Source organism: Rutidosis leptorrhynchoides, chromosome 6 (genome assembly GCF_046630445.1).
Source record: "Rutidosis leptorrhynchoides isolate AG116_Rl617_1_P2 chromosome 6, CSIRO_AGI_Rlap_v1, whole genome shotgun sequence".
NCBI classification, from domain to species: domain Eukaryota; kingdom Viridiplantae; phylum Streptophyta; class Magnoliopsida; order Asterales; family Asteraceae; genus Rutidosis; species Rutidosis leptorrhynchoides.
This window is the reverse complement of record NC_092338.1, coordinates 236,173,414-236,186,157: the sequence shown is the minus strand read 5'-3', so window position 1 is coordinate 236,186,157 and position 12,744 is coordinate 236,173,414. Positions and strand designations below refer to the sequence as shown.

Below are 12,744 nucleotides of genomic sequence, written 5' to 3'. Positions count from 1 at the left end.
TCAATTATGGAAGTAACAGAACCTCAAAGTATGGAAGACCGAATGAGAGCCACACGCACGGGCCAAGGTCACGCCATTAATCAGCCAGATGTTAGAGCATCAGATATTGAAATCAAAGGACAAATCCTACACATGATCACCAATCAGTGCCAATTTGGTGGTACAACAAAAGAAGATCCAAACGAACATCTTCGAACTTTTAATAGGATTTGTAATCTATTTAAAATCCGAGAAGTTGAGGATGAAACTATTTATCTTATGTTGTTCCCATGGACTTTAAAAGGAGAAGCCAAAGATTGGTTAGAATCGTTACCTGAAGGAACGATTGACTCATGGGATATTTTAGTTGAGAAATTTCTTCAAAGATTCTTTCCAGCATCTAAAGCCGTGAGACTTCAAGGAGAAATTGCCACGTTCGTGCAAAAGCCAAATGAAACGTTATATGAGGCATGGACAAGATTCAGAAGGATGTTGAGAGGATGTCCTCAACACGGTTTAGATACTTTTCAAATAGTGCAAATTTTCTATAAAGGCGTCGACATCGCCACACGAAAAGACATCGACACAGCAGCTGGTGGTTCCATTATGAAGAAAACCGCAACCGAAGTTCACAAGATCATTGATAACACGGCATCCCACTCTCATGAGTGGCATCAGAAAAAAGATATTATTCATTCATCTAAAGCGGCTAGAGCCGATTCTAGCCATAACTTTGATTCTGTTTCAGCGAAAATAGATGCTTTCGAGAGACGAATGGAAAAGATGACTAAAGATATTCACGCAATACGAATCAGTTATGAGCAATGCGGTGGACCACACTTAATGAAAGATTGTAATGTTGAGCAAACGATGGAACAACGAGAGAATGTTTCCTACATAAACCAAAGGCCAGGAAATAATTATCAAAATAATTATCAACCGCCAAGGCCAAACTTTAATCGAAATCAAAAAATTCTTTACAATCCAAATGGACCCAATAATAACTCATACAACCAACAAGGTCCGAATAACCAACCAACTCAAAACAACACTTTCAATCAACAAAGACCTAGCTTGTATAAACCACCACAACAAACTGAAGAGAAAAAGTCAAATCTGGAAGAAGTGGTATTTAAGCTAGTTGAATCTCAAACACAATTTATTGAAACTCAAACCCAAACGAATGAGAGGTTTGATCAGTCATTTAGAACTCAACAAGCTTCCATTTTGAATCTAGAAAAACAAGTAGGTACTCTTGTTAGATTGATGAGTGAAAGGGAACAAGGAAAGCTACCGAGTAATAATGAAGTAAATCCTCGGAATGAAAATGTTAACATGGTATCAACAAATTCTGAAAAACCAACACCAGAAGATGGGAAAATTTTAGGTGTGAGTAACAATGAAGAAGTTACACCACCACCACCACCCGAGTATGTAAAGCCAGTGGTGGCACCATACAAAACACCCATCCCGTTTCCAAGAAAAGGAGTTGAGTATGAGCAAGTGATAGGTAATAAAGTTTGTGATACATTTGGAAAAAAGAAGAAGAAGAAGAATAAGAAAGTGCAAGAAACAAAAACCGTAGAAGTAAACCCGGTAAAGACAGTTCCACCAAAACCTCCACCTAGGGTAGGTGATCTGGGTGAATTTATTGTTCCTTGTATACTAAGTGACTGTGTCATGTATGATGCACTAGCAGATTTAGGTGCAAGTGTGAGTGTTATGCCTCTTTCATTATATAAGAGATTAGGAGTAGGTGAGTTAAGTCCAATGGATATGAGTGTTCGACTCCTTGATTAAACCATTAAGCACCCAGTTGGAATTGCTGACAACCTACCCATTCAAGTAGGTAATTTAACCTTTCTAGTCGAATTCATTGTCATTGACATAGAAGAGGACCCAAACATTCCTCTAATTTTAGGTCGACCATTCTTAGCGTCCACCGGGGCGTTATTTGATGTAAGAAAGGGTAGAATGACACTTAGTAATGATGAGAAATCGATCACCTTTATGATTCGAAAGGCTAAATCTCCACCAACCAAAACCGTTGAACCAACAAAAACGATTGGTAAGAACCATGTTGTTTTACCAACTCCAACGGTAGTGCTTAGCAATAATAAAATGCCTAAGTGTGGGGAAAATGAAGTAACACCTAAAGATGACCTGATAACAAAGAAACCCGTTGTTGATACGAAATTAAATGATCCCGTTATTAATAGTTCAATGTAGAAACTTATTAAATGAATTCGCGATGCTAGAACCAAGGGGAACTTTAAGTTATGTAACCGGTTAGTATCCAATCTGTCACCTAAAGAAAAGGCGAAATTAGTTCAATTTGTGGATATTACACAAGAATCCGACCAATGGCTTAAAGCAAAAGTCACAAATATGCAAGTTGATTATGGTCCAAGAAAAATTGACGATGAAGTTAATCACAATTTTGACACCACAACTACCTAAGTGTGGGGAGATTCAAAATGTTCTAAAAAGAAAATGCTGTCTAGAGTTAGTTGTTCTGTTCTCGTGTAGTTCCGAGAATGGAATCCGATTGGTCTTTTCCACTAGCAGACACTAAAGAACTAGTTTTCTCCCCCCATTCTGAATTTTTTTTGTTTTGTAGGTTTTATATGAAATTAATATGCTTTTTAAATTTAAGTTTTGGGTGATTTTAAAAACAAAAATTTACTTTATTTAATTAAGTTTAAAAAAAATAATTTCTAAAATTCGTCGTGAGTTAAACACTAGGTCATTGAACCGAAATTGCTTTACCCGAGTGCGGGATGACAAATTTTGTTATCATTATTTTTAATTTTTTTTATTTAAAGTATGCCAAAAAATATTAGATTTTATAAATTTTTGAAAGTGGGGTAATATACCAAACTTCAAAAATATGTATATATGTTTGTAGTTTATCTTATGTACAAAACATGGTAAAACAACGCACTTTCAAAGACTGTCATTAAGTTCAGCAAAAGCTACTAATTTTGACTACAAGACGCAAAATATCAAATTTGAAATAACAACAATATGTTTGCAAACTCGGTAATTTTAATCATTTTTCTACACTAATCACCCTCTTGAATTTAAATTTTTACTTATTTCTTGCAAATGAGGGCATTGCAAGATCTCAAGTGTGGGGAAGGGTTATAAATTCTCTCGGGTTTACACTTGGTTTAATTCCCCAATTTTGTGAAAATTTGAAAAATTTTCAACTAAATGAATTCAAAATCGTGTTTATACATATTTATGAACGATAAAAGTAGGTGATACTACCGAAATTATTGTTACCTTGGAAAGGACATAAATTGAGAAACAACCCAAAACTCTTGAATTCATTTAAAATGGAATAGAGGGGAATAAAAAGGCAAAGAAAGAAATAAATAAAAGATGAGTGTGGGAAGAATTCACCAAGTTCATTAAAACATATATCACATATATGTACAAGCTTATTGCAGGTACTTTTATTTTGGACTAAACTAATCAGTTTTACCTGATTTACTGTAATATATTCGAAAGAAAGATGGATCTACATGATGAATCAATTCCATCATTAAAGGGAAGTAAAGTCTTCCGAAAAAGACACGCGCTTCTTGATTTAGGTCAAGAAGTTGTCGTCCAAACCAGCTGTGTAGTGACCCGAACTTTTCCATGTTTATATATATTAAATGAAATTGTTATTTACATGATTAAGTGTTTCCAACATGTTAAGCAATCAAACTTGTTAAGACTTGATTAATTGAAATATGTTTCATATAGACAATTGACCACCCAAGTTGACCGGTGATTCACGAACATTAAAACTTGTAAAAACTATATGATGATATATATATGGATATATATATAGTTAACATGATACTATGATAAGTAAACATATCATTAAGTATATTAACAATGAACTACATATGTAAAAACAAGACTACTAACTTAATGATTTTTAAACGAGACATATATGTAACGATTATCGTTGTAAAGACATTTAATGTATATATATCATATTAAGAGATATTCATACATGATAATATCATGATAATATAATAATTTAAAATCTCATTTGATATTATAAACATTGGGTTAACAACATTTAACAAGATCGTTAACCTAAAGGTTTCAAAACAACACTTACATATAACGACTAACGATGACTTAACGACTCAGTTAAAATGTATATACATGTAGTGTTTTAATATGTATTTATACACTTTTGAAAGACTTCAATACACTTATCAAAATACTTCTACTTAACAAAAATGCTTACAATTACATCCTCGTTCAGTTTTATTAACAATTCTACTCGTATGCACCCGTATTCGTACTCGTACAATACACAGCTTTTAGATGTATGTACTATTGGTATATACACTCCAATGATCAGCTCTTAGCAGCCCATGTGAGTCACCTAATACATGTGGGAACCATCATTTGGCAACTAGCATGAAATATCTCATAAAATTACAAAAATATGAGTAATCATTCATGACTTATTTACATGAAAACAAAATTACATATCCTTTATATCTAATCCATACACCAACGACCAAAAACACCTACAAACACTTTCTTTCTTCAATTTTCTTCATCTAATTGATCTCTCTCAAGTTCTATCTTCAAGTTCTAAGTGTTCTTCATAAATTCTATAAGTTCTAGTTACATAAAATCAAGAATACTTTCAAGTTTGCTAGCTCACTTCCAATCTTGTAAGGTGATCATCCAACCTCAAGAAATCTTTGTTTCTTACAGTAGGTTATCATTCTAATACAAGGTAATAATCATATTCAAACTTTGGTTCAATTTCTATAACTATAACAATCTTATTTCAAGTGATGATCTTACTTGAACTTGTTTTCGTGTCATGATTCTGCTTCAAGAACTTCGAGCCATCCAAGGATTCGTTGAAGCTAGATCTATTTTTCTCTTTTCCAGTAGGTTTATCCAAGGAACTTAAGGTAGTAATGATGTTCATAACATCATTCGATTCATACATATAAATCAATCTTATTCGAAGGCTTAAACTTATAATCACTAGAACATAGTTTAGTTAATTCTAAACTTGTTCGCAAACAAAAGTTAATCCTTCTAACTTGACTTTTAAAATCAACTAAACACATGTTCTATATCTATATGATATGCTAACTTAATGATTTAAAACCTGGAAACACGAAAAACACCGTAAAATCGGATTTACGCCGCCGTAGTAACACCGCGGGCTGTTTTGGGTTAGTTAATTAAAAACTATGATAAACTTTGATTTAAAAGTTGTTATTCTGAGAAAATGATTTTTATTATGAACATGAAACTATATCCAAAAATTATGGTTAAACTCAAAGTGGAAGTATGTTTTCTAAAATGGTCATCTAGACGTCGTTCTTTCGACTGAAATGACTACCTTTACAAAAACGACTTGTAACTTATTTTTCTGACTATAAACCTATACTTTTTCTGTTTAGATTCATAAAATAGAGTTCAATATGAAACCATAGCAATTTGATTCACTCAAAACGGATTTAAAATGAAGAAGTTATGGGTAAAACAAGATTGGATAATTTTTCTCATTTTAGCTACGTGAAAATTGGTAACAAATCTATTCCAACCATAACTTAATCAACTTGTATTATATATTATGTAATCTTGAGATACCATAGACACGTATACAATGTTTTGACCTATCATGTCGACACATCTATATATATTTCGGAACAACCATAGACACTCTATATGTGAATGTTGGAGTTAGCTATACAGGGTTGAGGTTGATTTCAAAATATATATAGTTTGAGTTATGATCAATACTGAGATACGTATACACTGAGTCGTGGATTGATTCAAGATAATATTTATCGATTTATTTCTGTACACCTAACTGTGGACAACTAGTTGTAGGTTACTAACGAGGACAGCTGACTTAATAAACTTAAAACATCAAAATATATTAAAAGTGTTGTAAATATATTTTGAACATACTTTGATATATATGTATATATTGTTATAGGTTCGTGAATCAACCAGTGGCCAAGTCTTACTTCCCGACGAAGTAAAAATCTGTGAAAGTGAGCTATAGTCCCACTTTTAAAATCTAATATTTTTGGGATGAGAATACATGCAGGTTTTATAAATGATTTACAAAATAGACACAAGTACGTGAAACTACATTCTATGGTTGAATTATCGAAAGCGAATATGCCCCTTTTTATTAAGTCTGGTAATCTAAGAATTAGGGAACAGACACCCTAATTGACGCGAATCCTAAAGATTGATCTATTGGGCCTAACAAACCCCATCCAAAGTACCGGATGCTTTAGTACTTCGAAATTTATATCATATCCGAAGGGTGTCCCGGAATGATGGGGATATTCTTATATATGCATCTTGTTAATGTCGGTTACCAGGTGTTCACCATATGAATGATTTTTATCTCTATGTATGGGATGTGTATTGAAATATGAAATCTTGTGGTCTATTATTATGATTTGATATATATAGGTTAAACCTATAACTCACCAACATTTTTGTTGACGTTTTAAGCATGTTTATTCTCAGGTGATTATTAAGAGCTTCCGCTGTCGCATACTTAAATAAGGGCGAGATTTGGAGTCCATGCTTGTATGATATTGTGTAAAAACTGCATTCAAGAAACTTATTTTGTTGTAACATATTTGTATTGTAAACCATTATGTAATGGTCGTGTGTAAACAGGATATTTTAGATTATCATTATTTGATAATCTACGTAAAGCTTTCTAAACCTTTATTGATGAAATAAAGGTTATGGTTTGTTTTAAAATGAATGCAGTCTTTGAAAAACGTCTCATATAGAGGTCAAAACCTCGCAACAAAATCAATTTATATGGAACGTTTTTAATCAATAAGAACGGGACATTTCAGTTGGTATCCGAGCGTTGGTCTTAGAGAACCAGAATTTTTCATTAGTGTGTCTTATCGAGTTTGTTAGGATGCATTAGTGGGTCTGAACTTCGACCGTGTTTACTTGAAAAAAAAAAAAGATTGCTTAACAAATTTTGTTGGAAACTATATATTTTTAACATGTGAATATTATGTGATATATTAATCTCTTAACGTGTTTGATATTATGTGATAGATGTCTACCTTTAGAACTAGTCCCATTGACTCACCTAATAATAATGAAGAGTCAAATGTAAATTGGAATGATTCGTGGACTGATTCACAAGTTCCCGAAGAGGAACCGGAAGAAGAGTCGGAACCGGAAGAAGAATCGGAACCGGAAGAAGAATCGGAACCGGAAGAAGAACCAGTGGGGGAAATAATAAAACGATTAAGTAGAAGAAAATCCTCAACCAACCGACCAAAGTTAATTATGGTCAACGGTGTTTCCGCCAAGGAAGCAAAATATTGGGAGGATTACCAATTCTCCGATGAATCGGATCCCGACGAGGATTCCGATGATGTTATAGAAATTACCCCAACTGAATTTAAAAAGGCAAAAGAGAACAATAAGGGAAAGGGCATAAAAATAGATAAATCTGATTCTAACCCCGATGAACTTTATATGTATCGTCAACACCCGTATTTCTTAAGTTGTAACAATAACCCGGGAACCTCTAAACCACCAGGTTTTTCTAGACCAATGTGGAAAACGACGGCTCGTATTAGGGGAACATCATATATCCCTAAAAACTTAGCAAAAAGAACCAAGTTCGAAAAAGAAGAAACGAGTGAGTCGGAATAAGATAGTTGTATTTGTGCGGTGTAATATATGTAATATAGTGTCCTTATGCTTTACGATATATGTAAAAATTGCTTGTATTAATAAGTATCTTTTATGAATCTAACTCTTGTCTATTTTACAGTATAAAAACACAAAATGGATAGACAACCCAATATTTTAGAAGACTTACCCGGAGACATGATTGATGAAATCTTGTCTAGAGTCGATCAGAATTCCTCGGCACAACTATTTATGGTAAAATCAGTTTGTAAGACATTCAGAGAATGTTCCAAGAATGCCTTGGTTTATAAAAGGCTTTCATTTGAAAGATGGGGGATATCACATTGGGAAACCCATAAGTTACGATGTGTTTACTTTGACGCATATATTGCGGGGAACCCAAATGCTATTTTACGCAACGGGTTAAGAAATTATTTTGACTCAATGTATCCGAATATAGGACTTCATGATTTAGAAAAAGCGGCTAACATGCAACATAAAGAAGCATGTTATGCTTATAGGTTAGTAATGTTTGCTTCTCACCAAAGTGAGAAAAAGGACATCGGGCTACAACTATTAAACAAAACGTTCCCACAAGTGACGGAGTCGGTAATTGGGGTAAGAAATGAGGTTTTTAGGTTATTACGAGACTGTTGGTCATTATGTAACCTTAGCCCTTTTGACGACTTTACAACATGTTGTCATACTATCGGTCACAACGGTTACGTTCCGCAAGAACAAGGATGGGAAGTGGTATTAGTAAAACCAGAATGCATGACTTGTTTCTGGACGTATGAATTACGTGTCTTTGTTGCCTTTGCTGAACGCCTTATTTATTAACTAGAATTATCTTCGCAACTACTTTGTATCAAAGTTTTATGTGCTATATTTCATACTATATGTAAAATAGCGGTATTGTAAGTTTGCAAGTTATTGTATAAAGGTTTGAATATGATATATTTTTTTTTTGTTGTGATTAGTTTTTCATATAGAATTGTAGTAGTTGAAATGGTATGTTAGCTACTAAGTATGAACTTAACGGGTAGGTACTACCCGAATTAAAGAGTATAAAATGCTAATATCAAGAAAGAGCTTTTATAAATAAGTTCATATTATGCTACGAAATACTATTGACTACTCTTGATATTCTATATGATTAACTCGTTTCATTTGACTATTTTGAAGGAAATGGCACCGACTACTCGACACACCTTGAATATGAGTGAAGAGGAATTTCGTGCCTTTCTTGCTTCAAACATAGCCGCAGTACAGGCTGCGCTACATACCAACAATAACCTTGGATCTAGCAGTACAGGAAATCGTGTAGGATGCACCTACAAAGAATTCACTGCCTGCAAACCTTTGGAATTTGATGGAACCGAAGGACCGATCGGATTGAAACGGTGGACCGAGAAGGTCGAATAGGTGTTTGCCATAAGTAAGTGTACTGAAGAGGACAAAGTGAAGTACGCTACGCATACCTTCACAGGTTTTGCGTTAACATGGTGGAATACCTATCTAGAGCAAGTGGGACAAGATGATGCTTACGCACTACCGTGGTCAGCATTCAAGAACTTGATGAACGAAAAGTACCATCCCAGAACCGAGGTCAATAAGCTCAAGACAGAACTTAGAGGGTTACGAACCCAAGGATTTGATATTACCACGTACGAAAGACGATTCACAGAATTGTGCTTATTGTGTCCGGGAGCGTTCGAAGATGAGGAAGAGAAGATCGACGCGTTTGTGAAAGGATTACCGGAAAGAATCCAAGAAGATATAAGTTCACACGAGCCCGCCTCCATACAACAGGCATGTAGAATGGCTCACAAACTAGTGAACCAGATTGAAGAAAGAATTAAAGAACAGACTGCTGAAGAGGCCAATGTGAAGCAAGTCAAAAGAAAGTGGGAGGAAAACGGTGATAAGAATCACCAATACAACAACAACAGCAATTACAACAATAATCGCAACAACTATCCCAACAATCGCAACATCAATCGCAACTACAACAAACGGCCCAACAACAACAACAACAACAACAACAACAGCAGCAACTACAACAATCATCCCAACAACAATAATAACCGCAACAACAACAACAATCAGAAGCAGCTATGCCAAAGGTGTGAAAAGTATCAATCGGGGTTCTGCACCAAATTTTGCAACAAGTGTAAAAGAAATGGTCATAGCGCAGCGAAGTGTGAGGTCTACGGACCAGGGGTTAATAGAACGAAAGGAACAAATGGTGTCGGAATGAGTAATGGCGGAACAAGTAGTGTCGGAGCAAGTTATGCCAATGTAGTTTGTTATAAATGTGGAAAACCAGGCCACATTATTAGATATTGCTCGAACCAGGAGAACACGAATGGACAAGGCCGCGGAAGAGTTTTCAATATTAATGCGGCAGAGGCACAGGAAGACCCGGAGCTTGTTACGGGTACGTTTCTTATTGACAATAAATCTGCTTACGTTTTATTTGATTCGAGTGCGGATAGAAGCTATATGAGTAGAGATTTTTGTGCTAAATTAAGTTGTCCATTGACGCCTTTGGATAGTAAATTTTTACTGGAATTAGCAAATGGTAAATTAATTTCAGCAGATAATATATGTCAGAATCGAGAAATTAAAATGGTTAGCGAAACATTTAAAATTGATTTGATACCAGTAGAGTTAGGGAGTTTTGATGTGATAATCGGTATGGACTGGTTGAAAGAAGTGAAAGCAGAGATCGTTTGTTACAAAAATGCAATTCGCATTATACGAGAAAAAGGAAAACCCTTAATGGTGTACAGAGAAAAGGGCAACACGAAGCTACATCTTATTAGTAATTTGAAGGCACAAAAACTAATAAGAAAAGGTTGCTATGCTGTTCTAGCACACGTCGAGAAAGTACAAACTGAAGAAAAGAGCATCAATGATGTTCCCATTGCAAAAGAATTTCCCGATGTATTTCCGAAAGAATTACCGGGATTACCCCCACATCGATCCGTTGAATTTCAAATAGATCTTGTACCAGGAGCTGTACCAATAGCTCGTGCTCCTTACAGACTCGCACCCAGCGAGATGAAAGAACTGCAAAGCCAATTACAAGAACTTTTAGAGCGTGGTTTCATTCGACCAAGCACATCACCGTGGGGAGCTCCTGTTTTGTTTGTCAAGAAGAAAGATGGTACATTCAGGTTGTGTATCGACTACCGAGAGTTGAACAAACTTACCATCAAGAACCGCTACCCACTACCGAGAATCGATGACTTATTTGATCAACTACAAGGCTCGTCTATTTATTCAAAGATTGACTTACGTTCCGGGTATCATCAAATGCGGGTGAAAGAAGATGATATTCCAAAGACTACTTTCAGAACACGTTACGGTCATTACGAGTTTATGGTCATGCCGTTTGGTTTAACTAATGCACCAGCTGTGTTCATGGACCTTATGAACCGAGTGTATGGACCATACCTTGACAAGTTTGTCATTGTTTTCATTGATGACATACTTATTTACTCAAAGAATGACCAAGAACACGGTGAACATTTGAGAAAAGTGTTAGAAGTATTGAGGAAGGAAGAATTGTACGCTAAGTTTTCAAAGTGTGCATTTTGGTTGGAAGAAGTTCAATTCCTCGGTCACATAGTGAACAAAGAAGGTATTAAGGTAGATCCGGCAAAGATAGAAACTGTTGAAAAGTGGGAAACCCCGAAAACTCCGAAACACATACGCCAGTTTTTAGGACTAGCTGGTTACTACAGAAGGTTCATCCAAGACTTTTCCAGAATAGCAAAACCCTTGACTGTATTAACGCATAAAGGGAAGAAATTTGAATGGAATGATGAACAAGAGAAAGCGTTTCAGTTATTGAAGAAAAAGCTAACTACGGCACCTATATTGTCATTGCCTGAAGGGAATGATGATTTTGTGATTTATTGTGATGCATCAAAGCAAGGTCTCGGTTATGTATTAATGCAACGAACAAAGGTGATTGCTTATGCGTCTAGACAATTGAAGATTCACAAACAAAATTATACGACGCATGATTTGGAATTAGGCGCGGTTGTTTTTGCATTAAAGACTTGGAGGCACTACTTATATGGGGTCAAAAGTATTATATATACCGACCACAAAAGTCTTCGACACATATTTAATCATAAACAACAGAATATGAGGCAGCGTAGGTGGATTGAATTGTTGAATGATTACGACTTTGAGATTCGTTACCACCCGGGGAAGGCAAATGTGGTAGCCGACGCCTTGAGCTGGAAGGACAGAGAACCCATTCGAGTAAAATCTATGAATATAATGATTTACAATAACCTTACTACTCAAATAAAGGAGGCGCAACAAGGAGTTTTAAAAGAGGGAAATTTAATGGATGAAATACCCAAAGGATCGGAGAAGCATCTTAATATTCGGGAAGACGGAACCCGGTATAGGGCTGAAAGGATTTGGGTACCAAAATTTGGAGATATGATAGAAATGGTACTTAGAGAAGCTCATAAAACCTGATACTCAATACATCCTGGAACGGGGAAGATGTACAAGGATCTCAAGAAACATTTTTGGTGGCCGGGTATGAAAGCCGATGTTGCTAAATACGTAGGAGAATGTTTGACGTGTTCTAAGGTCAAAGCTGAGCATTAGAAACCATCAAGTCTACTTCAACAACCCGAAATCCCGGAATGGAAATGGGAAAACATTACCATGGATTTCATCACTAAATTGCCAAGGACTACAAGTGGTTTTGATACTATTTGAGTAATAGTTGATCGTCTCACCAAATCAGCACACTTCCTGCCAATAAGAGAAGATGACAAGATGGAGAAGTTAGCACGACTGTATTTGAAAGAAGTCGTCTCCAGACATGGAATACCAATCTCTATTATCTCTGATAGGGATGGCAGATTTATTTCAAGATTCTGGCAGACATTACAGCAAGCATTAGGAACTCGTCTAGACATGAGTACTGCCTATCATCCACAAACTGATGGGCAGAGCGAAAGGATGATACAAACGCTTGAAGACATGCTACGAGCATGTGTTATTGATTTCGGAAACAGTTGGGATCGACATCTACCGTTAGCAGAA

The 12,744-nt window shown here is 35.5% G+C and overlaps 1 non-coding gene across 1 annotated transcript; it reads right to left on the bottom strand.

Annotated features, from left to right (window-relative positions):
* Positions 1 to 390: 390 nt before the first annotated feature.
* LOC139856548 (small nucleolar RNA R71) lies at positions 391 to 497 on the bottom strand. The gene has a single exon (XR_011762022.1). It is a non-coding gene; the product is annotated as a small nucleolar RNA R71 (small nucleolar RNA).
* Between the last annotated feature and the right edge of the window lie 12,247 nt (positions 498 to 12,744).